Source organism: Lytechinus pictus, chromosome 17 (genome assembly GCF_037042905.1).
Source record: "Lytechinus pictus isolate F3 Inbred chromosome 17, Lp3.0, whole genome shotgun sequence".
NCBI lineage: Eukaryota > Metazoa > Echinodermata > Echinoidea > Temnopleuroida > Toxopneustidae > Lytechinus > Lytechinus pictus.
Genome location: NC_087261.1, coordinates 5,281,041 through 5,307,940, shown reverse-complemented (window position 1 = coordinate 5,307,940; position 26,900 = coordinate 5,281,041).

The window sequence follows — 26,900 nt, the reverse complement described above, 5'->3', positions numbered from 1 at the left end:
ACAGATAATGTCATCCTCGTTCGCTTCAATTGCGAATATATTATGAGGCTGTTCTCACTCAGTTCCTTAAACTAGTTTAGTGGAAACTAGTTTAGTGGAAACTAGTTTAACGCTAAGTGAGAACGGTCGAAGCGCTCTTGGAAGCGCTCTTCCAAACCAGTTTGGAAGACCACCTCGCGATGTAGTTTTCAAGATCGCTTCGCATCGGAAAAGTGGTTTTAGCGTAAGTGAGGACACAACCGTTCTTCGGGAAGCGATCTTCGCACATTTTGAGCGCGCTACTCCACACGACAGGTGTAGAATGCCTATGCTGCGGTTTCGAATTTCGCGCGAAACGTGTCTCCCCACTGAGAGCGTTTCCATAGCAACAAGAGCGCTATACGTGAAGTGATTTTGAAAACCACTTTCGTGTGATCAAGTGAGAACGCTAGCAAAGCGATCTTCCAAACTGGCTTTCTGAACCGGTTCCCAGTAAACTAGTTTTAGGAACGTAGTGAGAACAGCCTCTTTGTTGCGGTACACAGATTCACTTTAATGTTTACTAAAAAATATAAACATCGCAAACATATAATCAGCTGTACTGGTAGGATTTATCGTTTATCATGTTCTGTGATAGAAATACTTTTATTTCTTAATTATTTCAGAAATGAAAAGAAAAACTACAATATAAACCGACCTCGGGTTGACCGAGGTTTGAAAATCCCCCGCTTAAATTAGTAGTTGATGAATCGTAATTCAGTGGTTGTTTTATTTGTAATTCTATTTTGTTTTCGAAGTGGACGAAAGACGCTCAGTCCTTGTCAAATTGATTCAGTTTACGTCTCGACGAGAAAGCGTTGACTGTTGTACAATGAGTAAATGAAGCACGAATGCGTAGAGTACAGCCGATAATTGTCCAGTCCGCTTGTCTTGATTAATAAAAATACTCAAGCAGTTATGTGGAAGCAGCGCTCAGCAATTTGTAAGTCTGAAATATAAAGCGTGTCTTCTTTTTTTCAATGACTGGTGTACGTTCAGTTTGAAAACAATGATTTGAAGGTGGTCCTTTGTTATTACCAAATAGTATAATCTCGTTTTGCAATATTATTAATAAATAAGAGCGATAAACGACATAATAAATAATTAGATACATGAATAAGTTTATGAATAAATAAATTAAATAAGTAAGTAAATATATAAATAAACAAATAAATAAATGAATAATCAAAAAATAAATTACGTGAAAGCACACTTGCATGTATTAGGCCAAACACAATGCCGTCATGAACTTTGGTAATTTAAAGTTTTAAACATCGATTTTAACTGCATTATTGAAAAAAAATGATAACAATAAAATCGGTATTTCATTGTATTTTTTAAATTCATGCTCGGACCGTAATGGAAAGTTATATTCCCAAATGTGCGATAAAAATTTCCTCGTAGGAATTATCACAAGGATTTACTCTTGCTAAAGTACAAAGCAGATTGCAAGTGGAAAATCTCTGTACGTCTGAACATGGACCTATTCGTAATAGGTCCATGGTCTGAAGCACGAAAATGTGGTAAAACTGAGCCATGGCGATCAATCATGATCTTGTATACACTCATCACATAAAATGCACCAGATATGAATCCTGTTGACTTGCCTAATGAAAGCCTCATAAGAGAAATGCACCGATGTAATTCGAAATGGCTGAATCCTTCACCAAACTCTCTTCTGAATGAAAGGGGTTTGGGGGGAAAGATGTGGCTCCACTGATCGCCGAATGATCCCTTTCCACCTAAAGACTGGCAACGTGGCTTTAAAGGACACAATCTGACTTGCAAATACGATATCATTCGCTAGTCATTTTTTCTCTGTTTTTAATGATCTTTCCCCCTGTCATGAGTATTATTTTAAAGGCGGGCCTGACGTTTCCCGATGATTTAGAGATAAGGTTCTAATGGTTGGATAAGTAAACAGTTGACAATTTGAGTTTAGATATCAAAGAAATGGGACATGGAATATGTTACAGGAGCAAGGATGCATAATGCAACAGAGATGATCGCAGAAGGGAATTCCAACTAAATTACAGTTCCTTGATCATGATACTTGATACTCTTTGCATATATAAGAACATAACTCTTGGCTGACATGCATGAATAATGTCCTATATACTAGGCTAGACCACACTAAATTATTATACTTATGGGGTAAGATGACAATGATCTCCTTGAATCCTTGACAAGAACATGAAAAGATTTGCATACAATTTTCGAGCAAATGTGGGTGTGCTTGGTTAGAGAGGTTTTTTTTTTTTTTTGGGGGGGGTGGGTATGTAAGTATGTATGCATGTATGTGTGTATGTGTGTATGTATGTATGTATGTATGTACAGATCTCACATTTCTCTTTTTATAGTGTAATTCGTGTTTCACATGAATGCAAATGTATTGTCCCTTCTTGATTTTCAAAACAAAAAGGACGTTTTACTTCTTAGTCTGACGATCCGTGGGCCTTTCGAAAACCTTTTTACAAGCGCATCTCAATGAAAGAAATATTCGCATCCATTCATCTCCATGAGGATACAATATCTGGCAAATTGGATCTGACATCTTGAAAGTGAAGAGGCAGGTGAATGAAAAAGCACTCGCATCATCTGTCTGTAAATCAGCCTGTCTTCATGACACATGTTCTTCAACAATACCTTTCTCCATTCATGATTAGAGCATAAAAGAAGATGGGGGTCCTCCTTGTTATTGCCCTAACTCGCATCCACGATTCGATATTACTCGCCAGAAAACAAACGTTCCCCAAGACACGGAGCATGAACTTGACTTTAATTATCCCTTTCAAGTTCAATAGATTGGGACATTTCTTCTTCCATTTATCTTTTTGTGCGTATTCCCTGTTTTATTTCTACAGTCGTTTTATTCTTCGTGTTCCTGTTGTATCAAGGAGTTAAAAAGCCGGGGCCTCTGTTGCATAAACAGCTATAATTTTCCATATTCAGAAGGATTTGTCATCCATCATGGTTCATTTAGGGTCGGTTAAGGTGACAATATTATTCGGGCTACCATTCACTAATTGCCGCGAAACTCTAAAAATCAATAACCATCTCAAATTAAATTTGGGTAAAAATCAAACGTTTCTTGATCTCCCTGAACAAAGGATGTGAGATGAGTGATGAGGTGACTCAACGGCTCCGATGATCTAATTTTCTTTTGATTGTAGGCAGGCAAGCTTTGTTGACATAGATGCATTCGTTCTTTTCTTTACTTTCTCCACCATGTCTAAGGAACTCCATTATCATCCAAACGTCTTGTTACAAAGTCTTGGATCATCTTAATCACCAGGGAAGTAAACTGAAAGATAGAATCTACAGAATGGTATTAGAATTGTTAGTTGTCGTGTGGTACTTGGATTTTTATTCATGCGTATTGTTACGAGAATAATCTGACATAGCAACAATCAAATTTCTGTTACTTACACTTGCCTATCAGCATATAATATATTTATTCCTAGATACATAGGCCTACAGGGTTTAAAATGAATTTCGGCAATATTGTATGGGGTCTGCATTTTGCTGGATGGTTATTTCCATATCCCAGGGTTGTATTAAACATGTTAAATGATTTTAGATGTAGGGACCTATATATCCGAGATGGGCATGATGGGCGGAGGTAGAGAATCTCCATTGCCAATTGATACCCTAATACTGCTTTCTAATTTCAATTGCTCATGATGTTTGAAATCTACCCTGTTATATTGAAAATGTTGCTTTGTCTTGCCCCTTCTAGCCTGTTTGAAATTATCATATCAACTGTAACATGTGTAAAATGAAATTATGATTTTTTTTTACGTCATCTTTGAAACTACCCCCAATTAGGTGTGTGTTTGGGAAATTCCTAGTCGACTTAAAAACAAAAATCAAGTAACAATAATAAATGTTTGAAAATCAGGTGGCCAGAAAAGTTACAGGAAGTCGAAATGAAAATGATGACTCATGAACCTCTCATCAGTTTGGCGCAGCAACCCCCCCCCCCCCCTTCCCCTCCCCTTCTATGACGACTCCATACAACGATCATGAGGATATTTAACACACGTGGTTTGAAAACACTTTTTGAACGTTGGAAGTGCCCCCCCCCCCCCTTAAGGTCGCCCTTTTCGATGGTATCTTCAAGAGTGAATACATGAGTTGAATTCACCGAGAAGTCAGTCAATAATGTCAGTGAGCAACCTTGTTAGTGATGGCGATTGATGGATTGTTTATGGTTTAAATCAGCGTTTCAAATCGTGTGATAAACACGAAGAAGGATCAGGTGCCGCCGAACACTGGTGGTTAATGAACCCATGGTAACAAAAAAATGTCTACCTTTTTCATATTTTTCATTTTTGACCCACTTATACACGTCTAAATTCTGATGCAGAGTGTGCACGATGGAACATGTGAACTGCTTCGTCACAGGTAAAGGAGAATTCATGTTTTGAGGATGGCAGTTTGTTTATACTGTCAAAATACATTTTTCCATCATGTTCATGGTATGATTTCGTTGTGTTTCTTACGCCTATATCCGGGAAATATAAACAATAAAACCGGTCTAAATAATAATGATAATAATAATAATAATAATAACGTCATATTTTACCCAGGGTAGCCACTTCAGTTCCGAAAAGTGTTTTTAAAAAAAAGAACTAAAGAATTAATTAATAAGTAAACCCATGTCTGTTACAATAATTGATAAATACTGTACTTTATTATGTATACAGTGTATACATAATAAAGGACAATATACAGTACATAGAGTACTCACCGCCCCCCCCCCCCCCCCCATCCACACGCACAATCATACTCATATATTATTGACATGTATAAATTGTAATATCTTCTCTCATTTATTAGCTTTATTTATTGAAAAAAAATGTACATTGGTACCTTCATCAATTCATTGAAATAAAAACATAGCTTATTTTATTTTATATTATGTTTAGCTATTCCTTCACATTACATTTTTAAAGGTAGCTATTCATATTGAATAATCTACATGTGGGAAAATCGTCGACATGCTTGGGATACATGCTTGTGTTGTAATCTAGTTTCTGCCAACGACATGTGCGAGATGATCCGTAATGATGGCAAGTCACGAATCATAAATTGTGGGTAGGCCTACACATTCTTATCAGCATCATTACTGATGAGTCTGGTAATAGTAAAGGGGCCATCGTAAATTATTCAGAGGGATTCTATTCGGGTTTTCAGGTTCGGAGAACGATTAGGACGACGATGGAGCCTTCGTAAAGATGAATTAAGGCGGAAATTCTCAAAATGTTTCTCATCAAAGCGATGTAGGCCAGTACCACCTGCGTGTGTTTGACGGACAATGGCATCACTTACAAGGGTATTAGCAAAATCATCTGCTTCTACTACTCAGATAGGATACTCAACCTCCTCTTATCCGTGTATGTCTCGGGAATTTCAATTTTAAAACCTATTTCTCATTATTATTTTCAGCAATTGCTCTCACAATGTCAATGACTGTGGCAATGTATCTTTTAGAGAGGATGAAAATGTAGGAACTTAGCGGACTGTATATCTCAGGGAAACATTCATTTTCACTTTCAGTCTATTGATAGATAGTGTAAGTATAAATCAAACGCTAAGATGAGTAGTCTGGGGAACAAGTTTTATTCAAAGCATAGTGATAAACGCCAAACCGCGTGGGTTTGCCTCTTGTAAATGAAGGAAAGCAATTACTATGTACATTAACGCAAAGAATGCATTGAAATTGCATACTTATCTATGTATTATTGGTGTTTATTTCATTATTTGCATTCATGGTGTGGGCCGCTGTGTGATTTTATAGGGCTATTTCAGAAAACTAGGTCAACTGTATTTTTAGTTCCGATTCATTTCTCGTAATCAATTTTGTCTCGTATTTTTCCAGAAGGACTAAAAGCTTCGTGCTGTTGATAGTGACAACACGGCCGATCTGAAGACACTGGTGTAGTCACCATTGGTTCAGAAGAATAAGGATCCGCGCTTCTGCTCTGCAGAAGGGAAGGAAAATAATACGCCGGGAATGAAAATAATACTAAGCCAGTGATCAAATAGGAATTCTTGAAATGTGGTGTTGGTGTTTTCGAATGTGTCGTCACCTAGGCCGAATTATCTGGGGACGAGTTAGCGCCGACATTGCCGACATAGCGACGCAGTGAAGGAGTAGTCTTGGCCTCTTAATGTCAGGTTTGCTAATGACATTCTAAAACACAAAATGAAAAAAAAGTGATAGGGAAAGAATATTTTTTAATACGTCGTTTCAGTGAGGATGAACGTTTGAATGCATTAATATCATATCAGTACCTCATTTGTGTTTTCCCGAGATAGCATGAACAAGATGAATGTACAGAAGTAAAGATTTGGAAGAGGAGACACAAGGTCCGAGTTACCTTCTGGTAGCGACTAGAATGTCAAGTTCGGACCGTTACAAGAGGTCAATGCCTCCCAGCAGTGCGAGGTCATGTGAGGTCAAGTTGTTGGCCGACTAGTTCCGTTTCCGTTGAATGACGTGTATGTTAGGGAGGAGATTCGGGTTGGCTTTGAGAATTGTTCTTGAGCCTTCTTAAAGTTGTGGAAGTAGCCTATTTGGTCCCACTTTCATACGTTGTCACTCATAAGTCCATACGATGGTGTATGTTCAGGCCAGTGTTGTAAAGTGTGCTAGCATTTGTTTCTCATTAAAAGAACTTGGCAGGAATAGGCACATTGCTACATACTAAGCTGCCAATTCATGCACTGTGTATTTCGAAATATTGGGTTACGAAATAACTGTGTCTACGCTCTGAAACGATCACTCTCAAAGGTGACAAAATATAACTTTTTTTTCCTCTTGTCTTTGTTGACATTAGTAAATTCTTACTTGCGCCTAAAGGAGGAGTTCTTTTTTATTCATTATTTCCCAATGATTTAATCAAGATCTAATTATTTTAGGAGACGCGGATAGGTCGGATGACCTCCTACCTGTCCGTGTCCACTCTGTGAAACATTACACCTGGTCTACTCAGGTGTGTGGTACACACGCAAAAGTACATGGCAAACAGTGGCTAAAGCCTTCGGCTATCCCTCTCCCGGATCCTGGGGCTGAACCTGTCTGAAAGATAATTTCCGTTGGCCATTCCCCCCATTTGCTCTTCGTTCTGTAATTAGAGATCTACCTGGTTACCATCCCATATTGGCAACTCATGCCATCCCATTCACTGGTTGAATCATGTCCAGCTTGGGTCATTAATTACCCATCTCCGTCAACAGTCCGAGGTATTCAAATCCATGTCTGGTCATCAGGTAACAAATTAACCTGGTTATGTTGTCAACGAGATTGAAGTTTCCTCTTCATATTATCCTACAGACACCTACCGTTAATCACTTCTGATCTGTCATTACGATTATCAAGTGGATTAATTTTGAAGAAAATTTGGATGATGAGTGGAGTAATTAACTTCGTTTAGACTTACGCCTCTCATCTCAATACTTGTGACATTGACATAATCGTTATGGGCTATTTGTTCTGGATTTAAAAAGGGAAAGACAAACTGCGTATTGTCGACATGTCACCCAGTGAAGCAGGCAGTGCGTAAGACATTGGAGTCATTAACGGCGACCAGTAACCACTAATGAAGTGTGACAAAGCAGATGGTGGTTTAAACCTCGCCATCTTCAGTCACTATGCCTGGTCGATCCACTTTTCATGCATTTCCACTCCTTATGCTTTGACGTGCTTGATCTTTTCCACACCCATGCTTCTGAACCCTGTCTACCTCTGCTTCTGTTCTCCGTGTGTCTCTTTGGTCCCTTCTTCTGCTCTGAATTGCTTGTTGTGTCTTTCTTAACCACCCTGTTTCCACGTGCCCTTATGTTATTCCTCCTTTATCATCATCATCATCATCTCCCCCTCTCTATTTTCTCTCTCTCTCTCTCGTTTTACATTCTGAAGATGTCTCCCATGACTTTCCTCGCTTCGTCTCTCCGAAGTCCACGTCCCACTTGGTTCACCCTGTTGATGTCGAGTTATCAATTTATTCGCCCGTGTCCCGCGCGTTGAAGGTGTAGATGCATAAAACCCGATTAGTGATGACTGACAACGTCGCTTGTTACTTAATAATCCCTCAGACAAGCCTGGGCATCAGCACGATCCAGTTCAAACTTGCGGCAGTCCTGCGAACCCTGACGGGAGAGGACATTGCCCCAATTACTATCCCCTCTCTTTCCCCCACTCTGTCTCATCTCACTCCTCCCACTTTCGCTGAAAATAAAACAAGTCATCGTCGTGTTAGCATTGTCAAGCCGTAGGATGCGACTCCACATCAGATTGGATAAGATTCCTAAGTAAATCCCTGTAGACAGAGTTAAATCCGTCCCAAGTTTCATACATTAGCCAAAGTGACACATCGCCTTTCCACTGCATTTCTGTTACGCCAGTCGTATATGGCCTTATACATGTGTGTGACAAGGGAGATAATGTGACGTAAATGTGACCCAAGGTAACGAAATCTTGTGGACTGTCGATTGTGATATTAATACTGATTCAAACATTGCGTATTCCAGGAACGTCTTCTTCCAAAAACTAACATCATTATTGTTATATAAGTAGTTCAAGCAAGATAATTAATGTATGCATTTACTAGCATGATTTAAGAACAAACGGCTTGAACTTAATTAATCATGAGAATAGCAAAATGCTTAACTACCCATTATTGAGGGTTTACAAACTGTTAGCAGTTAGCACCCATTTCAACTTTTTGCTTGAATATTCGGTAAATGTGTTTTTGCGTGCAATCTTTATGATTGAATAGATGGAAAAATCAGTACATTCCCAGTGCATATCGATAGGCACATTGGTTGGCAAAGATTAATCATGTGATAATTTTCAAAATAATGAACGTTTTAACAAATCTTTGAGACTAATTATTTAGCAAAACGTCCCCTTCATGTTAAGCATTGCTATAACCGGCATCATGACGCCATTTTCCTATTTGCAACATACATCGGCGCTGCATGCGTCAGTTGGTTGCAGCATGGAGCTATTATAGCTCCATGGTTGCAGCTCACCTACCCGAGTCACAGACAGTGTTCGTGTCATTGTTGCCACTTCCTTGCAGTCGTCCTGAAGACGGTGTTTAGCTCGGCAGTGAAACGTTGATTATGTTAATAATAAACACGTTTTCGGTGAGTACAGAGGGTGATTTGTGGCGCGTTCCCTACAAATGACGATCAGAGACACTGACCCATCTACCTCAATCACGTCTTCTCACTCATCCTCATGCATCCATCAAGCCATTGGTCTAGTCTCCTTCCCCAGTCGTTCCGCGCTAGTTATGCTTCATTCAGGTTCACTGAACATTCATGCCATAAACATTAAGGGTCACTACTTTGGGGGAATCTTACTTTTGCAGCCGAAGAAATAATGAATTTGTCAAAATGGTTGATGCATGGATGCTCAAGGAAACTTCACTGATTATCAGATGCAATGTCAATATAAATTGGCTATCTAAATTCGATTACGAATACTTTCAAGAACTAATGGGAAATTGAATTGTCTGATAATACAGCCCAAATGCTGCCCAATGTTTACAAATGAAACGTGTTCAGACTTTCTAAGTTTCTTCCTCATATCAATAGAGCAAATCTCTTTTGCGAAAGTATCATGACGTAGATATCAATCGTATGCCTTAGGTATTATATATTTTATCAGTATATTATATAATTATTATTATTAGAGACAAATAATAAAACAAAATAAATGACCGTCGAACTTATCACCTACAACAGGTATTAAGGCATAGATTTCCCCCTATATCTTCTTTTCTATTCATGTATTCTGGATGATGACCAATATATACACACAAATAAATGCGGAAATATGTATGACCATAATCATGATAACAATCTCATCTTGACATACTTGAAGATAACTGACCTTCCTTGAACCGCGTATCAAGCCACAATTTTGAGAAATCAAAGATGCTTTCACCCTTCGGCAATTAATGAATATGAAAGCTCTGCATATCTCCACCATTATGGTATGATTGTGTAAACGATACCGGTACACTGCCACCTCTTTCTAACTAGAAATCCGTCTTCTGTTTCTCTTTTAGGATAATAACGTAATTTGCATTATTCTAGGTGATATCGGCTCTTTTCGGATACTCCGTCCGGTCTGGGGGAGGTCAAAGGACCCCGTCTCAAATATCCCATAAGCATGATAAGTAGAATTGGTTTGGTGGCATCCATGCAAACTGCTGGGGCAATGAGCACCTTCCTTCATGCGATCGGTCAGCGCCCTTCTTCACTCTAAATAGAAAATAGTGGTAAACATAAAGCACGCTAAAGAGGTTCAAAATGAATCGGATCGTTCCTTCGACCATGTCGTATCTATTTCATCCCATTTTCACCTCCGCGACGCATCCCAACAAATTAAGATGAAACCGCCAATTCTGCTGGATGTCGCCACTGCTTTCCCTCTCGATGCTTCGACCAACGTTCCAAGCTAGGTTCACAGTAGTTTAAAGGGACGATCTTGGTTTAAGATCCGTCGTGCGTTCGATTATTATTTTTTCCGTGTTATAATCGGATCTTGCATTCATTTTTTGTAGTTATCAACAGATATGGATCATGTCGCATATAACAGAAGAATATAAAGCGTGGCAATATCATAAACTTCTGATAATTGCATAATAGTTTAAAAAGCATACGTCAGGAGGTGTAAAACGAGCAGATGAAAGGATCGGGAGAATTTTTATCTTATCGGTATTATAATACATATTTCGTACTATTAATCTATTTTCAAAATTGAGGTCGTGTTAATTGAGGACGAGATAATGAATCGGCTATATTTTTTTTAGAGAAAAAAAACCACCAAAACATAATCACCGAAATGTACCTCGTTTTCAAATCCTACAGTTTAGACCCACGCTACTTCAAGAAACACATATGATAGTCATAATATTTGTTTGTACCCTCAGAAATTTAATCGGTATTTCTGTTGAAGATGATCTGGAATATGTGGACTGACTTTCTAGCTGTTTCACCTTTTATATATTTAGAGAAATCGACAATTCTTCAGTTCCTCCAATTTACTTTTTCTTAACGTCCATCCATTGGAACAATGAAGACATTGGAGATCGGACATTCAGGGCTTCTCAAATTCTAGAGGTGTTGTAGAGGTTGTCTCGTTCGAGTCGTTTGGTCACTTCCAATTCCCTCCAGAACATATCTCGTCCACATTTGACTTGCAAATTATTCTACTTTCTGCTCATGGAGACACGAAGTGCCGTAGAGATGGTTAAAAGGAGAGTTCGGCCTGAGTTGCCTGACTGGGTGAAAGAAGAACAAGAGGGTGAGGAAATGGAATTGGTTTTAGATTAATTTCATTTTAATCTGATTGGTTTATAAATGGGATTTTGATACGTGCAGCAGTATCCATAAAAAAATTTATGGGATCAAATTAATAGGGACCTCAATAGCTATTTGTGTTTTGATACTGTTCATGATTTTCCTGTGGTCAACTTGAATCCTTGTTAAAGAATACTGCCCCCTGCAAAATTTACATATGGTATACATGTTGCGTTCATCATTGTTCAAAATGTGTAGGAGATACATATTATTATTATTATTATTTGAAAGGAAACGCCAATTCTCGTGATTCTCTAGATCTTCGGCCTAATTTCGACCCCTCTTGCCCATATCATATTTTATTTTAATTCTATCCATGTATTTAGTCATCACCATCTGAAGTGCGTGAAAAGACTGATTACTTCAGTATTCTATATGAGCCTCTTGGTTATTAACTATGGCAATATTTGTAATTCTACACCATCCGATCATCAGCAATGAGTCTCCTTCTTCTCTTCAATGATTAGTCTCAATATTTATTCAAATTGCAAGATATTTGAGACACATAAAGAGATAACAACGCGCGAAATCGAGATTTTCCAGAACTGATTGCGCTTCACTGTACGCCATGACTAGTCCCACATATTAATTACCGTGTTAGTTGATGTTCACAACACATAGCCTTCCACGGCGCTTCGTGCGAGATTGAGGATAGCGTTTCGCTAAATTCACAGTCGAACAGACATGTTGGCTAGGTCGAGGGCTATTGTGAGTGCAGTCCGATGAATATTTTCTTTTCTCCCGACGTTGATTTATCCTTTCACATCGTACTGATGCTCCTCAAAATCAATCTCATGATCGGACGACTGTTGTAGGAAATGAGAAATCGAAATGAATATTTCATTCGGGGAATGTTTGAGAAAAGTCATCGTTGTGTTATTACGTCGACCACAGATCGCTCAAACTGACAGAAAACGAACCGGGGCGTCGATTGTAAAAAACATAGAATATGAAATTAGGTCTTTGCTTTCCGAATGCTTTAATTGCAATCTCTCACATTTCAAACGTAATCATTGCCTTTTGCCCCTTTTCACATTTTCATGTTTCAAGTGTAATAACGATTGCGAATTCCTTGCTATATTAATTGTAATAAAAGTGATGACATCCTTAATTTAAGATTTTTTTCATGAAACTATTGACGTATTCTTATTTTTTTATGAATATCATGACGCGCTTTTGTATTTTCATAAGTTGTTTGTACTTCTGATATCCCCTAACAAAAATTAAAAGAAGAGAAAGGGAAGCATGAAGTATAAAAACCAAACATAGATCTGCTTCGAATGTGCTTTGAAACACCACATATACGTTTTTAACAATGATGCAATACCAAGAAAGAGCTCAGTGTAACGGAAAGAATGTTATTTAAGATCATTAATGTTATTACTGTGATTGCGCTTATTGTCATTTTATTTTGTCATTATTACTTTAGTCGTTCTTTTGTCAATTGTTATGTTTATGATTAGTTTATCAAGATCGATCGTTATTTATGTAGCGATAATTAAAAAGATGAATATTCACACGATATATATTCTATTTTCAATATATATATATATATATATATATATATATATATATATATATATATATATATATATGACATTATATGCATATGACGTAGGTAGACTAATCCGAGAAAAAAAGTGGTCACTTTCTACTGTCCTCCCAAATACGTAGTTATTCATTCACTTGCATTCATCGTCAACCCAAATAGAGAGAGCAAATAAGAAACTGTCATTGTTTATTAGTGGTCGGTCGAGGCGGGTTTTCCAGTTGGCTTGGGGCTACTTTTGCGCAGACGGGTGATAGTAAACATGAACTTCAATATGTAGGCCGATTTGATATCGGTAGCGCACGAATTCGGTGCGAGATTGTGGTCACGTGGACAGCGCCATTTTTAAATGGCAGGTCATGTGATGTCCATCTGGTGGAGAAGATATCGGATGAGCTTTGCTTTTTAGAAGAGGGATGCGGTTTTTTCATTAGCCTAAAAAAGAAAGGTTGGATGCGATAGAGTGACATGACTTGAAAAGCCATGTAAGGGGTAAGGGGACCCCGTGAAATATCGGACGTGAATCCAATGGAAATGTTCAAAAGTAATTTAATTTCGTCTCCACAGTGAGCCAACACCTTTTAACAATCATTTGCCCCCTCCACCCGCCAATTTGAGAGAAAGAGGGGCAATGGTATGGGGACCTTTTGCGTTGTCCATTTGCTTCAACACTCCATTTGCAATTAGTTAAATAAGTGTAATCTCTCTAAAACCGTATTTTTTGTCTCATGTTGGTGATTTGAAGTGTACGGGACATAACTATAGGCTATAACACTTCTTTTAGAGAAGGAACAGTAGCTTTATAGAAAATTTGATCTTGAAGGTTATGGGTAACCAAAGTTATTTGCAAAATGCAGAAATGACTGACATTAAGTTTTAAAAATAAGTAACGTATTCATTTTCTTACAATGTTTGAATACTTAGCGAATTATGTTGGAGTTTTGAGGCTTGGTTTAGTTTTAAACAAGGGGAATAACCCGCATATCTCAATTTAGATACTGCCTGGGCATCGTTTGTTTGGAATAATGAAGGGTGTTAAAAGCCAAGCACCCGGCTTAATCGGTGTATTGACTATCAATTGGATAATGTTGGCAAATGGAGCGTCGCAAAAACCCGCCAAGGGCTACCTTACCAACCAACCATATCAGTGATGGACCGCACACGTAATTATAATCAGGTTAACTCGGACATGCTGTTTGAAATTAGTGGTTAGTTACTGTGGCATATCACCTTCTTTGGATTAAGGGTTCACGTCCCTGTATTACCCTCGTGGTTTGTGGTTTAATATAGCAGTGAACCTGCAATGATAGGGGGCCATTAATGTATTGGGATTATGCATTGGTCGTTAATACAACGATCAGTCGTCGCCCTAGTCGTTGAGATTAAACCCTGATCCGAAGCTGTCCCCATGACAGTGTCTTGATGTACTGGCCTTGTCGTTTCAAAGATAAGGATGTTGATCATACTTGAGACATGAAAGTAATGCAAATGGTAGTCAATCTACCTGGGAGTTGAAAATGCATTAAATGGTCTGCGGGTCAAGTACAAGACCGTATCGTCGTAGTGGTAATCCAAGCTATGTGGGGAAGTTACAAATTAATGCAGAGGCTCGAGTCCTAATCACGTCTTTCGGATGGTGACGTTAAAGGTCGGTCCCAGACGTAAATAATCATATCTGATTGATGCACGTCTGACAAAACTCAACACACACGGTAACGTTTAATTATTCAAGGTCGTTACCAAGAATTCTAAATCATACCTGATTGATATATGTCTGTACAACCCCCTGACTTTCCTGACACACCTACCATGCCTACACACACACATCAGATCTGGATGGCACGAGATGCACTCAGTGTTCCATAATTTGTAATGTAGTGCTAAGCATGGAAGGTACTTTAATTAGTTGTAATTAATTTATGTTTATCATTAATATGAATACACTCATCCTCGTCGTAAAATGACATCCTTGGATAGATATTACACCAGCCACAACAAAGATATAATTTCAAGACTCTTGGTCTATTTCAATTATTGTACAGACAAATGCTCTCTCATTTGCTGAATTACTTGTTCTTACAAATCATAAACTACAAGGTGGGCCCTCCTTGGTACCATGAGCACACAGTCATGAGCTATTTTTTGCACAAATTTATATCCCTCCTAAATCGACAAACATCCAGCTCACCTTCCAATAACAGCAGAAGCTTTTGGAAAGCTACAAAATGCGATGCAATCCTTTTTAGCCTTTCAAATTGCCCCTTTTCCTATTGAATTGAGCGTCTTTAGAAATCGTTCGTTTGACTACAATTGATTTTACCGGTTAACAATTGTCGGGCTTCTTTGGCCTTTGTGATTTCTGCGTTGTTTACGTCGCTGCGAGCTCGGAAATTTCAGTAGGGTCGTGACAGCACGATGGCAGGACCAAAAGCAATCATACATTATAATCTTCATGATCTAGGAAACGAAAATGCTTCCAGGGTAAAGGAAAAATTTCCGACATTAATCATCCTAGACTTTTATGGTTAGATGTGAAAGAGGAAATAATGATGTCGAGGAATTTTGCATGCAGGTCCTTTCTATTCTCTTTTGAACTTGAATAGGTTGTTGGGTTCTTTTACATATTAAAACTGGGCCTCTCTTGGAGTTGCCATCTATAATAATCATGATAGATAACCTGTTGGTTGAATATAGCTCCATGTAGCACGTACTTGTCAAGATCCCCAGTCCTGGTTTATGAGAACTTCATTTAAGGATTTTTAGTTTCTTTGTCTCGTCCCTATATACTCTGAACCCTTTATTTCATCCTATTCCCCAAGGCATGGTCATTTGTTTCAGGTATTTGATAACATTATCACTCATTTAGAAGTGTAAATTATTCTTGAAGTGCTTTCATTTCTTATTGCTCTATTAGCACTTCTTAATAACATGGGGACCCTGGAATGAGGTTTGAATTGAGAAATGCAGTTGATGATGCGGTGCAAGGAATGCCTTTCCCCTTACCTGCATTGATTGGTACTTGGGGAACACAAGACGAGGAGATGTTTGTGACAAGATTTTGTGAATGAGCAGGCCAAGTGAGACGGGATTACACGCCGAGAACAATGGGCAAATACCTAACCAAACAAGACAAATACAGCTCAGATCGATTTGGACCGCAATCAGTTATGTTAAAAGGCTCCCCCTTCCCAAGTGAATAGCACCTTCGTTGCGAACATCTCACTCTAAACCCCTTCACCGCGTTTTCTTTTCATCCCATTGTTTAGCAGATTCCTCATGTCTTGTTTTTCCGACAAGCAAGAGTGTTTGAAATGTCTGGAGTAGCCTTACGTTCCTCTGATCTTGTCTTCACTTCTGGGGCTCCTCGTTTGGAAGCCAAGAGGCAAATCGATGTGAAGAGAATTTGTCATGATAAACGTACGACATAAATATTTCCTCCCCAATGTATGCTCGCGTCACGCGCGCTCTCGAACAGACGACACCGTGGACATGGGGGCTGGATAATAATCTGCCTCTCTCCCTTGCGCGCGCTTTTTCGAGGACCTTGCTCTTGAGAAAATGTCTATATCTCTTCCTTCATCTCCTTTGTCTCCTCATCCAACCAGTTTTCACTTTTGCTCCTGAACAGAATATCCGTTTTAGTACTATTAAGTGTAAAAGATTAGGAATCATCGAAAAATTACCCGATAACATCGTTTTCAAGCATCCATCTTCAAGTATGTCCTCCGGTTTGCCAAAATTTTACATTAGCTGACCAAAGACGTTTTGGTTAACATGGTAAGGGGCCTACATGCGAAAGACTAAGTCCCTCGTCCCTTTTTAAAAATGCATTCTCGATAGAGCATCTCAACGTCTCCAGTCCGATCCGACTCGCAAGGCTCTCGCCAAGCTGTTGCTCAAGTGTAACCCTGCCTCCTGTGATAGCACACCTTCTTGAGATGTCAAGAGCGCGTTTCTAAGACACCGTGAAGAAGAAGTCGCGATAGCGCTTCAAGTTGGACGGATCGGGTGTCCCTTTTTATACGCTGTTTAGCGATCGTCCAAGCCTGTTGAGGTTTAGGTTCGTCTCACAACCATCCACCTTCTCATCATATCATCCTCTATCTCTCTTTAAAGTATTCCAACCCAAACCTATCCTAGGCATAGTCTTACACGCTAACCCCCATCCAGGCATTGGATCTCAATGCCCTAGAAACATATTGGACGTTGTGCGAATCGCTTTGTGTTAATGTGCACCCATTCATTTCCGTGTTATGCTTTGAACATTCTATAATAATATTCATATATTTTTGCTTATTCCCTTTTACATTCTTCTTCTCTTAATAGGGGAATGATTAATTATCACAAAATGGAAAGCACTTGTTGCTTTTATCTTACACGATATCTCAATCAGAGAAATAAAAGGTTTAAAAAATTGTCCAGTAATGAACATGATGGGAGTAATTCGAAACTCTTCCAATTTGCTGATTATGACATATTGATCTTTCCTTTTTCTGGATGGTTGTAGTACTGATAATGATTTTATTCCTTAACCGAAAACTAGCTGCAGTCGGACAATAATATAATTTGCATTTCAACTCCATACTAGATAGGGTTTGATATATTTCCGTTTTAAAACAACACAGGTGCACTGGGGTTAGAGTCTAGTCTCATATTTGCGCTCGAATATTTTTGCCATTCCCCAACCGTCATCACACACTTACTACTCAAACTTTTAGAGTAACAATCCTCCTTCCAAAAACTTCCGTCTGCAAATAAATGCATAGACACAACGTAACCCCTGATGGCGTAGGTCAGAGGAAAGGGGATGCAGTCCTTATTAACCCTTTGAAACCGGTTAAGGTGTTGTATTCTATAGGAAGTAGTCGGCAGCTGAACCAACATTCCATGTATCATGATTCTGGAATGATGTATCCTGAAATAAATGAAGCTCTTTTTAAAATCTCTAAACAGTTATTAAGTACGTAACGAATATGCTTTTATTAAACATGCTTAAAGGTATTATTTAACTTTGTGAGCAGTCGATTTAAAATTCTCAAACCAAAATGAAACATGTGTACAAGTACATGTATTAGAACAAAAAAAACCCTGAAAACAACCATTATTGAGAATGAAAAGCTGAAAATACAAGGCAAACCCAGATTTTGTAATTAGGCGTCTTAAAGACACTAAAATAGAACACATAAGTGTATGGGATGAAATTAAGATGGTGTTTTCGGTAACTTTATATTTCACTTTTTGAAGCACTAAATAATGATTTTCTGACGCGATTTTTTCTGGGCTTCATTGTTGTAACATATCACAGACACTGGTGACAAGTGTGACCTTCTAGCTCAGACTTTTTAAAAGTCAAATCAATGTTAGTCAATCACTTTAAGTTACGATTTTTTTATATCATCGAAAACTTTACTCTTCATTTCCGTGTTGACGCTTCTTGAATTTTCTTGGATGTCGTCTTTTCATATTAGGTATGTTTTTAAACACTCTTAATTTCATTCGATAAAAAAATCATACAGGAAACACAGAATTAAAAAAGAAAGGGAGATACTTGTTAAATTTTGCTTGCTTAGCGAACTAATATTATCTTATTTACAATAATATTTTAACATGAATTAATTTTGCCGAATTTAAATACTGGATTCTTTAAGATTTCTTTTGAGAGATGAATATAAATTTGATTCAACGCGAAGCATGCCGAGTGTTGGAGTGTTTCAAAGTGTTAGTTGCATCCATGTTGCTAAGATAACACCATCATCGATAGGTTGAATATCTAAGAAAAGTGCAGCTCAACTCGAGACGTAAAAGGGTAGGCAGCTTTTGTGTTACATACCCGACGTATTTCAGCCGCCATTGTTTGAGCAACCTCGTCTCCATGTTTGCTCGCTATGTTTACCAATTCTTGTCAGTTATGTATACCAAATATACAGAGGTGCCGACTCGCCTTCGAGTCGCGGTGCGCAGTTCTCAATAGCCGAACACACTCTCGTGCGTACGCTTACCCGTACATTTAACCCTGACCGTGCGCGTCAGCTTTCACGCGGCTTTCATTGGGCTAAAAAGAAGTCGATAAACTCTCATTATACCGCGATGTGTGCTCTCCCAATACTTGTGGTGGCTAAACACCTACGTTTATTTAAACATGTGTAAAGTGAGGTATGAATGGGAAAGGAAAAATAGCAAAATCGTCTAGGGAATGTCTTTACTAATGGCGAAACGATGTCGGTTTCTTCTCGGAGGCCACGCAACAGGCTAAGTGAAAGTACACCTCCTGCCCTTCGATAAATAGAGAAGATTTCTTGAATAAAAGGGGAAACTATTTATCCAAAGAAGCCCAATCTAGCCCAACAATGAATTCTCTATATATCGTCTGAATTGCCGTGAGATGTAGCCAAATAAAAGTCATGATACATGTATTTCTTAAGTTGGAGCTTAAAAGTCCACTGTCAATAATTTTGGACATTAAGACGAGTACAGAAACAGATCAGTCATAGGGTTGCTGGTGAAGCCTCTTGGCATTCTATCGCGTCATGTGGCAAATAGAAAATTTTAATCTACATGGCATTATCCGACAACAGGATTGATTTTCATATTCGTAATGAAATTTTGCAGCAGGTAGAAATGGTCAGAGGTAGTGGGGGCATCAGCAGGGTGTATTTGGTGGGATCAATGGGGTGGCTTTGAAAGAAGGGGATAAGGTCATACAGCGCTTTAATCCCGAACATGTAATGTGTGCACTGCCATCATGAAGAAATTAATTGATCAATGACTACTTCAAAAGAATAATCCCCAAACCACATGTTTGTTGTCAAAGAAGAAACCATGAAATATGTATAGTACAAAAGGGTTATACCCCCTAACTCCATCCGCGTCGCCGATTCCTGCTACACCGTCGTTCCAATATTTCATATTCGTAATGAATCGTGTCACAAGGGCAAGTCTGATGTCGAATCCGTTTAGCCGTGTATGCTGATGTAAGTCCATGTACAGGATTAAACCATGCTGTCCCCGGTCAGTCGACTGGGGCACAGGTATCAGCAAATAGGGGTACCAGAGGGTACAACCCCCTCTGTTTGTCCTTATCGCCAGATGAGAATAATGTCATAAATATGTACGATTTACAACATATGAACTGCTTGTTTCATTCGAATAATTCGCAGACTATTACACCAAGCAAAAGTGTTAATTTGTGGTCTTTCTCTTGACTGATTCTTGTGTCAGACTTGACTACCTCTTCTTTTATATCATTCCGTTTTGTATCAAACTTCGTCATCTACTGGTTTTGAAGATAGGCTGCAACCACTCGCAGGTAATGTTGTGTAATATGAGTTTGAAGGAGGGGATAGTTTGTACGTCAGTTTGATTCTGAAACACAATAACAGTTGACAATCTATCATACTCGTGCTTTATTTTCGTCCTTTCTTCAGATTTCATCTCTTAAACATAAATAGCCTTTTCTTTTATTGGATTACGGTTTGCCTAGAGGGCGTCTTGTTGCCTGTTAAAGGCCAATGCCCCATTAATCGTATTATAAGGATTGTCAATACAAGCTTGAAATGATATTGGATTGTAACTTTGCCTACTTAAAATATGACCGGAAATTTTGCAATATTGAATTCAAAGGATTTATATTTGTCCTCCAGTGAACTATCAAATATGTTCCAATGTAGGTTTATTGCCATCATGTTGTTTCCAACTATACTTTAGAATTTCTTTGGGATTGCCAGTTATACAGGATAAACATTCGAAAACAGAAAGTGGTAAATTTGCACATATTATTTCATCCTATTCCTACCCCCAAAATAGCCCAATCCTTGCTCTCGATTCGCCCAAAAATGTTTCCGCGCAAAAGGAGGTCGTCCATTCATGTGTAATGGGATGGTTGATTCGTTTCTGTGCTTCATCACTCGCCAGAGATGCCCTAGAGTCGTACTGTGGTATTAGAGCTGAACCAAGCTGTGCATTTTTCTGTTTAAAAGATATTCATTTCAAATCAAATATATTGGTATTTTTTAGCGGCAAGGGTGTATACCTATAATCGTTTCGTAAGTCCACTATTAAAAAAACCTTTCTCCATTTTCAAGAAAACTAGAATATAGAACGTACTGGTAACATTAATAAGAACTTTCAGTAGTTATTTACTGCTGACATTAGTCATGCGAATCAGTGATTAAGCGTGAAATATTACAACCATTAGAGAAAGAACATAATTTGACAAATTCACTGTCTTGTTGTCTAACAGAGAGGGCGATATTCATTATGATATGGTTCTTCTACTCTCTCTCTCTCTCTCTACATATATCCCTCTCTACGTCCATCTCTCTGCCTTCTCTTCATATAACTCTCAGTGTTATCTTGATTTTCCTTTATATTTATGAAATTTTACATTATTTTCATATGTCGTCATGTTTTCTTTAATGTGCTTCAGACTTTCTCGTAATTTAAATCCAGATATATTTATAATCATTTTAAAATGTATTTGTCTTTCTGTTTTCTTATCTGTACAGGGTGCACACGACGATTCTACAAATTATATTCACGGTGAGCATCACCATTCCGTCATCAGAAAAGGTATTTTGATAGTAACTTACCCATATTATATCCTTTTCTTTCATCCGTAGACTCTATGAACTACTAGGGGTGGAATTTTTTTTAAGGTTTCTGTGTCATAGCCGGTGCACGTGAACAACTCCCTCCCCCTCACAAATTTTGATGATTAGTACCCACTTTATTTCCCAGTTTTATTATTTTCTGTATTATTTCATTTAATGATGTAATAATCTAGGTTAGATATTATGGACATGCAAATTTCAATGCATCATTCCATATATATATATATATATATATATATATATATATATATATATATATATAATATGGTTTGTGTGTGTGTGTGTGAGGAATTATTCATGTAAATATGTTGTGAAAGAAATGAGAACAATGGTAGGCGTAGCTTGAAATAAGGTTCCCCAGAGCTACCTGCCCTATGTGTGTGTGGGTGGGTGTGTGCATGTATTTTATGTTATGATGCACCCGAGATCAATGAATATTCTCTCTTTTTTTTACTTAATTTTATAAATCATATCAGTCTTCTCTATCCCCTCTCTTGCCACTTCACATCATATCTTCTCTCCATCTCACGAACTCTGTCAAATTCTTTCTTGATTTTGATTTATTCTTTTACGCTTTTTATACCCCTCTCCTAGCATTTTCGATCTCCCTCTGCATCCCCCCTTCCATTTTGACATGCCACTAAAAGCTCGTCAAAAGACTAAAGTAGACATGTAAACAGCTCGCACTGCATAAATACATCGACCGAAATATTATCGCCGTTATAATCTCAATAATGCCGTCCCTTTCTATATTCCTAGTGCTTTGCGTCTCCCGCAGTCCCACGCGTAGGAATTAGAGTAGTGTACACGGACTTCCATAGCCGCTTCTCTTTTAATGTACCGCATAATCCGTCGATGGTGAGAGTAGGGGCAGAGCGTGGTGTGGAAAATCCCTTAACCATCTCCACTGAGGTATGTGCCTCTTGTTCAGAAAAAAATTCTTAACGGGATTTTAAACTAAATTACCCTCATTCATAAGTCTCCTTGTTTCCCTTTCGTATGTCAATGCCCGTTTATGTCAGGGGTCGACGATTCAGTCTTGCCCCTTCGTAGAACAACCAGACGCTATTCGACAACATTCATTCAATATGCATTCACTATATATTCATTAACCATGCATGCATTTGGATTTTAGCTCATCTCGCGATTGCGCACGAACGGTATGCATGTTGCGCGTGGCTGTAAACCACGCGGGCGAGAAAAAAACATGCCTCGATGAGCACGCCTCGTCTATACTGAAACGTTATCATCATGATCAGTTTGAGTTGAGTGGTGGGCCTACACCCACACCCAACACACACATTCTCTTCCAACACATCAATGACGTCTGAAGTGTTATGAAATATTTTGTTACACTTCATCTGTTTAACACACCAAGTGATACATACTGTCAAGAATTGATACATCATTGTGAACCACAATATTACACAAAATCCTCTCTTGTCTCACTAAAACAGTTTCTGCTTTGCAAAAGTCTCATACAACGTTTCTCCATTCTTGTTTCTTTCCAAGAAAGCTGTAGGCCTATACGACTTACCTTAATGTAGGACGACTTCTAGACAAATCACAATAAGATTCCCTGGAGGAATCAATCCTAGATGACTCCTACTCCAATTTCATAACATGTTTGTCAATCTGACGTTTGCAATCTCTCTGCGATAACTCGTGTGTTCATTTCCGATTTTATTTGTGTTTGATACTTCAATCGCGCTTTTTCGTGTCAAAGTGTTAACTTGACTACCAAAGACCATGAATGGTAATTTTCTATCAAGTGATAGTGAGAAGAAAAACCTAGATGTTTATCATGACTGTAGGCCTACGTCATCATGGTCATACGACATAGTTACTACTTCTTGTAGGCCCTACTTCTTACAATGTTTTTGGAATGGATTCCCCACACTGTCCCACGAAAAATGTATTGCAAAATTCAATAATTATATCATGAATCAATTGTATCAATTAATCAATAAATTTACAGTCCATAAAACTGTTTGGATACAGTAAATTTTATCCAACGTTACATTGCTAATTGCGACTTTTTTACAACGCACCTAAGCGTTTAAACCATCATATTTTATATTAAATGTTGGATGATAATGTTGGTTAACATGTGTTTAGGGAGGTGTTTTGTTGCATATCGCTCAGCGCGACGACAGTCATTTCGACTCTGTGCTCGTACCATACTGGTGATCTAGGGCGTAAAATTGGTGAATGGCCATTTGTGCGCATTTTAAACAAGTTATGTACGCTCGTCAAAAATATGAAAAGAACCTCTGCATGTGCTGCAGCAGGGGTTCTTTTCTTATACGTTTTATTTTTTTCTCTCTAAAAAAGACCCCGTCTGTTTTGTCTTGTCTGCCACTAGGGCCTTCACCACGGGCATTGAACCCTCTGAAATCCTGATGTACCAGCTCTTGAACGGCCCATTCCAAAGTCATGGTAATAATACCCTTCTACGTTTGACATTACAAATTTCGATAGGGATCTAAATCGTGCAGCAGCATGTGCACGAGAGACCCAAGACCAAGTTGGTTTCAATTCGCCAGTCACCTTATTCACTTTATATTTACCCAATTTACTTCCATAATCATCACTTTGAAAGTCGGGTTACAAAGAATTCGCTGTTTGCTCTTGTGATGGTTTGAATTTTATTCCACTTCTTCCTTTGTTCCCATATTTATCTTTAATCTGTATCGAATTGTTCCTTTCTCTTGGTTCTTTCCGTATAGTTAAGTTGCATTTGACAGGAGGCAAACGGGGGTTTCATTAGAAACGGAACACAGTATTTATTAAAGGTTCTCTCCAGATTTAGATGGGCATCAACTTTTCCTCTTTTGTAATTCCAAATGTTGTTAACGTCACAAAATATTTGTTTGATTTTCCGAATGAAGTCATTTGGAAACGTCCTGACGTCAACGTTACAGTTATCATTTCGAGGCCAGAAGCCTTTCAATAAATTACTTTCTGGATAAAATACGATAAAGTCCATTATATTGGTATCTTACTAAATAACTGAATTATTACTGTATTACATTATTCATTATTGTATTATATCTTCTTCATTACTTACCTAATATTTCATTATTAATATAATTTGTTGCTCTTTTGTTAACAGGGCCACATGGAAGACCACCAAATTGGTGATACCTGTATGTGCCACCCTGTATAGATATCAAAAATATAATTATAAATAAATAGATATATTAAAAACTTTACCGTTTTTTTTATTCTTAGAGTATTTGAATGATAGCTTGCTATCCTACGTCCATATCTTCCTAAGATAACAACGACCTTGAATAATGACATAGAGCTGTAACAAGGCCATATACGTCAGTCTGAATATAATTAAAACAATATCATTCTGCGGAAAGAGTCTCATATAATATTCTATTTAACAATAACAATGACACAAAGGCTGCCGACTTGCCACTGATCAAATAAGAAATCAATTCACTATCAACAGCTGTTTAACTTTTAATTAGGTCGCGCTCCCTTTAATCTGAAATCGACCTTTTTACCGATTATCTTCCACATCACAGTTTTCGTGTTATTGTTGTTTCAAGTCAATCTTTTTCGTGAAATTCCTGTGAAAGTCCATATTTTCACAAAAATATCCAGGGCAACACTATACGGTATAAGACAATAACCTTTTTAGACGTAAATCTCCCTTCCTTTTACTTCTTTGCTTCTTCTTCATCAATTTTTCGGCATTTTCTTAATTTTCCTGTTACTTCATTTGTTTTTTATCGAAGGCTATGTGAGCATATTTTCTTTATTCCTTCTATTATTTTTATTCGGTCTCACACGCAAATTCATGCATATTAGCCATTTTGCATGTTACAAATTCTGTATAAACAGTAACCATGTCTATCGGTCATAAAGCATACTAACAAAATACTGCTGTTATTGGTTGAAATGGACCATGTATCTTAAAGGAAATGCTGGCAGATCTCCTGGAATTACCACCAAATGCTCACCTTTTCTCTCTGCTTCCAGTCATCAGACTTGTCATTCCGCATCAGTTGTCAGCCATGCATTAGTCAATACTGTCCTGATGATGCTGATGGTTTTCACCTAAACGTAAAGTGGACAACTGGGGTCCGTTGCAGAAAGAGTTGCGTTTAAACGCAAGTCAAAAAATCAATCGCAAGTCCCAAATGCGCGCTGTTGATTGGTTGAAAATCAAGTTGCGCATGATTTTTAGAGTTGCGATTGATTGCAACTCTTTCTGCAACGGGACCCTGGGGGGACAAAGTGAGAGAGAGAGACACACACACATACCCTCTCATACACACATACATACACAGATATGGAGGAACAGAGAGTAAACAAAAAGAAGAGGACAAGAGAGAGAAAGAGCGATAGATGGGGAGAGCGAGGAGGCGGAAAATGGGTATGAATGGGACGTTCGGATGACCAATATTTAGCGATTTGAATGGGGTGTTCACCCAAACTAATGTCTCTGTGAACGTATTTTTGTGTGTCGTCAGCGTTGGCCTAATGTAATTCGTTTGGATGAGGGTCTGTGTGTGGGTGGTGTGTGTGTGTGTGAGGGTGTGCCTGTGTGGGTTGCGTGCGTGTGTGTGTGTTCATTTGTAGTGGTTAACCTAGAGAATTGGCACAAGTTCCATGTACTTTCTGCCCAAGGCAATGAACTATACGAAGCTATTGATCTGATATGATACCAAGTAGTTCTAAAGCTTAGTGGTTATTTCGTCAAAAGGAAGAGATTTAGGATAACCTCAATATTCTTATTATAGAGGATATTACTTTATATCGTCATTTTCACCATTTAATTATATTCTTCTGTCTGCTTCCTAAACGCTATATTGGTGAGTTTAACTCATTGCAAGATCATTTTATCTTCATCATGTTCATGTTCACTATCAATATGATCAGTGTCGTATATTCAATATTCAGTTTCAGATATAATTTGCATCGGGTTTTTTGTGTGGAAATTTCATGGTAATTAATAATTTGATAATTTTTGACAGTGATGAAAATAAGGATTAGGATTTTAATGATGAATATTGTTAATGATAATACAAATGACAATGAAAAGAAAGATTAGGCAATTAGGCATACTAATGATGACGAATATAATTATTATAATAATGACTAAAGAAATATAGCTGAATTTTTATTGTTTTATTATTGTTATTATTATTATTATTATTATCTTTATCATCATCATTATTATTTATTATTATTATTGTTATCAATAAATCCATCATTACTTATATTATTATTATTACTATTGCTATTGTTATCATGATTATAATTATTAATATTATGACTATTATTAATTATATTTATTATTTGCAAGTATTGCTCCAAAT